Below are 4,868 nucleotides of genomic sequence, written 5' to 3' on the forward strand. Positions count from 1 at the left end.
TATTTACACATAGAATAATTATTAATTTAGTAATAGCAATTACTAAAAAGATACATATATAATATATATGAAAATTTTGGGGTGTTACATTAGTGGTATCAGAGCAGCTCTGTCCAATGAGACCGAGCGAGTCGAGTGTCGATTCATTAGTCGAATGTTAGTCGTGTCGGTTGCGTTTTGTTATGTATTAATAAGTTTCAACTTCATAATTTTTTCTCGTTTTTTTATTGTGTTATGCACAATATACTTTTGTATACTTATAATATTTTTGAAGTTACTAAATAACCATTTATTGTTTGCTAATTTTGATTGTACTTCGCATTCTTAATTTTTATCTAAATGACTAAATCTAACATGAATTGTTTACTAAATAAACCTTTTGATTGAACTTGTGGTTTGAGTTTCGAACTTTGATTATTTGTTTTTGTTTGAGTGGATAGTTAGAAATAATTTTTTTTTTATTGATTAGCTATATCTTTGAAATTATTAATTTAATTGAGGTGATATTAATCATAGCATGATTGCTAAAGTTTTGATCTTGTGAATGAAATTAATTTAGAATGTTGTTAGGAGTAGTTATGAAATATTAGGAAATTCATATTATTGATAGTAATATTTCTTAAATATTACAAGTTGGTAGAACTTAGAATTAAAAAAAAATCAATGGAAGAGTTAAAGTTGACTTATTTTGTAGAATGAAAATAACTATTATTTGAATTACTTTTAATTATTCTAAAGAAATTTATTGAGTTGAATTTTTGTTGATTTATAAAATAACAATAGTTCTATACTCCTGAGTTTATTTAATGTTTAAAATAGCTGAAAATTTACACCATATTTTAATATATGTTGTTTTTTAGAAAAACAAAAAGATTTGTTGTTCTGTTTGTTTAGAAGGGTCTCGTGTGAATATTGAATCGTGAGAGTGTTGGGATATTTATTTGAAATAATTAATTTCCTTATTTTAATTTTGTGAATTCATTAGAGTTTAACTTGATGTTTAGATTTTAAGAATTGATAAGTGATTTATAATTGTGCTAATAAAAAAAAAAGTAAAATGATAAAATGTCTACTAATTGAAAAAGAGAAGAAAAATAAAACAAATATTTGAAAACAATTAGCTCAATAGATAAACTTAATTTTGAAAAATTATCAAATTTTGGATAGTCGATGTATTTTATGAGTAGAATGTTTTTTAAAGTAGAAATGTAGTTGTTGTGTTATCATTGTCAAAATGTATGTTTGAGTTTAATATGAGAAGATGACGTGTTGTTTATACATTTTTTCTTGTTTCATGAATTAACCTAACAAAATGGTATGCATCATGTAGATTAAAATTTATTTTACCCAATTTTTAAGATTAGAGCAGACCTCTAAAATATTTAAAATTGATAGTGTGTTATGTTTTAGGCCAATTTTGTGGCTTGATAGAAACTCGAAATGTATCTATAAGCCTATTGAATACTTGATGTGAGAGGAAGTTGTTATTTCGTAGATTTGTCAATTAGTGTAATTCATTGTCATAACCAAGTATGTCTTATCATTTGTGTCATGTGCACTACTTTAATGTCTATAAGTATACGATTTTGTTTTTTTTTTGTACGTTTTGAAAAAAAAAATTGGAACTATCTTAGATGTGTTAATTAATTGAAAAATTTCCTATCTATCTATGTAGATAGTTTTAATTTTCTTTCAAAATATAAGTTGAAAATAATTACCTTATAGTGATTAATTATTTAAAAATGTGTTTTTGATGTTTAAAGTACAAGTGAAATTTTGGAAATCTTATAGATTTTTTTTTAAAGTACAAGTGAAGTTTTTTTTTTTATTTAGACGTGATTTATTGAAAAATAGTTTACGAAAAAACTTTGAATTCTCAAAGATTTATTTTTTTTGGGTTCTAAATGATTAGTGGTACATTTTATAAGAATTTAAGAGTATAAATCAATTTTTAGAATTACGTGTAACATTTAAAGTGATTTATGTACCACCTTATTCAATTTGGTTTGATAGCGTGTTGAATCTTTTAGTAAATAATTATTTCGCAATTTGGAAAATATTTCCTTTAGTTTGTGGTAACTTTTAAATGATGAGGATTAATTCAAAAGAAAATTTAGCCGTGATCAATTTGGAACAATTAGTCTTCTATGAGAGTATGTTACTTGTGTGAGAACCATCGTTTGAGTTATGAGATGAACATAAAATCTTTGTGTTAATTTTTGGATTAATTACGTGATGGTGTATACGATTATCTAAATATTAAATTGTTTGTGTTACAAGTGTTCTAATTATTGGGAATTAGTGTATAAAGTAAGAGTAGTCGAGAACATCTAAAAGTGAAATAGTTCTATATTTTTTTGATCAAATTATTGATTATATATTGATGCAAGTGTCGTTGTTACTACTCGTAGGTTACAAATAAATTATTGTGAATTATAATTAAGTGAATTTTTAACTTGAAGTAAGGACTAGTAGTTGTGGTGCCACTTTCACACTCCTGAACCACTGAAGATACTTTTATTTATCCATATTTGAATTTGAATGACCACATTTATGGTTATCTTAAGTAGTTGACTACATGAGTAAGAGGGACCAGCTACACCGATGACTTATCGTCAATAAAATAGGCAACTTCTAGAATTTTCTTTTTCAAAAGTTTCGAATTGTTCTAAAGTTTTGAAAATTATGGAAATTGACATTTTGAAACTTTCTAATATTCTAGAAAGAGGGGTGAAAAAATAAAAAATTAAAAAACTTGAAGGGCAAAATTGTATTTTCACGTTGTTTGGGGGGTGGCAGGTTTAGATCTAGAGGTTCAGGGTAGAATGCTCTGCTGCGAGTTGCTCATTATACTCCTATTTCTGCCTCAGACTTGACTACCCTATGTTGGGTCTTACATTTTTACTCTTGTTCCTTTACAACTGTTATCTGCAACCCCTCCTTCTACAATTTAAAAAATAAAAATTGAAAATCAGACTAATGGTAGCCAAACTGCAGCAAACCATTTTTCTCTCAAATTCACTCCCACCAATTCTTTGTCATTTGAATCGATCTCAACCATTGTCCCACATAAAATCGGCCACTGAATCCATTTTTTGCTTCAACTTTATCGATCACGACTCCTTTTCATCATAAACAGTTGCATTTTTTTCCTTGGGGGAACTGTTTTTGGCCGATTCCAATCACCATTATTGTCGTCTCAAAAAATTGGTATCATTTTGGGATTCCTTTCATCGAAACCTAGAAGCACTATTCATTTGCATTTTTCAGTGAAGTTGACGTCAGACCCTTTTGGCGCTCTGACGAGTTGGTGAGACTTTTTCTGCAGTTTTTCTTGTCGTTTTGACTTCATTTTGACTCCCTATAATTATTATTAATTATTTAACAACTATTTTTATATTCGCATAATTTATCAGTCGCGTTTCGCTGATTTTATGAACTCACCATTTATTCGGATTCGCTCTCTGTACCTTGTCGGCCTGTAGTTGCGGTTGAAAACTTCTATTGATTTCTGTGTTTGAGAAAATATCTAAATAAGGTAAAGGTTGAATGAGTGTTTGAATTCATGAGTATAATATATTGTGTGATAAACAGGAAAACTCACTACAAGAAAAACTTTTATTATCTATGGCAGATTTTGGCTTTACTTACGGTATAGCCGTGGGTATTCAATAATTACTCACGGAATAGCTACGAACACGAGTCTGTAGGTAAATTGCTCGTAGGAATTATATTACCTACGGAAAATTCATAGGTGACATTTACTTGTAAGATTTCCATGGGTAATTTACTTACGGAAATGTTATGGGTAAATTACCCACAAAAATATCATCGGCAACGTCAAACTAAGAAAATTAATGTTACCTACGAAAGTTTCGTTGGTAACGTTTCCCATGGCATATCCGTGGGTAATATCAAACTAGAAAAAATAAAATAAATAACAATATCACGGTTTACATGTTAAACATTATTTCTTCATATATATGACTAACATCATTAAATCCAAAAGTCTAAATAAAATATGAAAATAAGTAAACTGTGATAATACTCTAAAAACAAGCAATTTTTATATGTTTGAAACTTGTTTCATTAATAACCAATTCAAGTGTATCCATCAGAACCAAAACATACACAATTTAGAAGAAAACTTATGTCATAGCCTAAACTACCTCTTTGAAACTAATATTCTCACTGTTAATAATCCAATCATAATTATAGGCTTTTCCTGAAAGTGGAAGGTGATATGATAAGTACGTTTATACCAACAAATGTTTAACTACTTACTATTAATGAATTCCTTCTGGTAACCAAAAAAAGACGAATGTGTTTCTTGGAATATTAGGATTTTCATGTATGACAGTATATTTTCCAGTAAAGCTTACCTTGTACTTCACAAAAATAAAGAGGCTACAAACTGTTTGGCTCTAACAACACTTGAAAGTTAGCAAATGAAAAATGAACAAGTAAATGGTAGCGTAACAAATTTTAGGAACACTAGGCAGACTAGCAACTTGTTAATTAACAACTACAATCAATACAAAATTGAACCTGCAAAATCGAGCACGAATAACAATTAAATAAAAATCAAACATCACAGCTAAATTATCAATGATAAAGACACCTTGCCTATGATCATAATATATAGAACACCTTACTTATGATAAGGACACATTGTCCCTAGGGCCTATTTTAATGTATATGGTCAGACTATATAGAACAACTGCAAGAAACAAAATAAATTCACAAAATGTACCAGAAATTTACCACTAAGTTGGGTACCTCAAATTCAAATGCCCTAGTGTTCTTCCACTTTTCCTAGCATGTCACACTAAATGTTAATAGCTTGATCACCATGGCACCAGTGGTTT

This window comes from Cicer arietinum, chromosome 2, assembly GCF_000331145.2.
Source record: "Cicer arietinum cultivar CDC Frontier isolate Library 1 chromosome 2, Cicar.CDCFrontier_v2.0, whole genome shotgun sequence".
Classification (NCBI taxonomy): Eukaryota; Viridiplantae; Streptophyta; class Magnoliopsida; order Fabales; family Fabaceae; genus Cicer; species Cicer arietinum.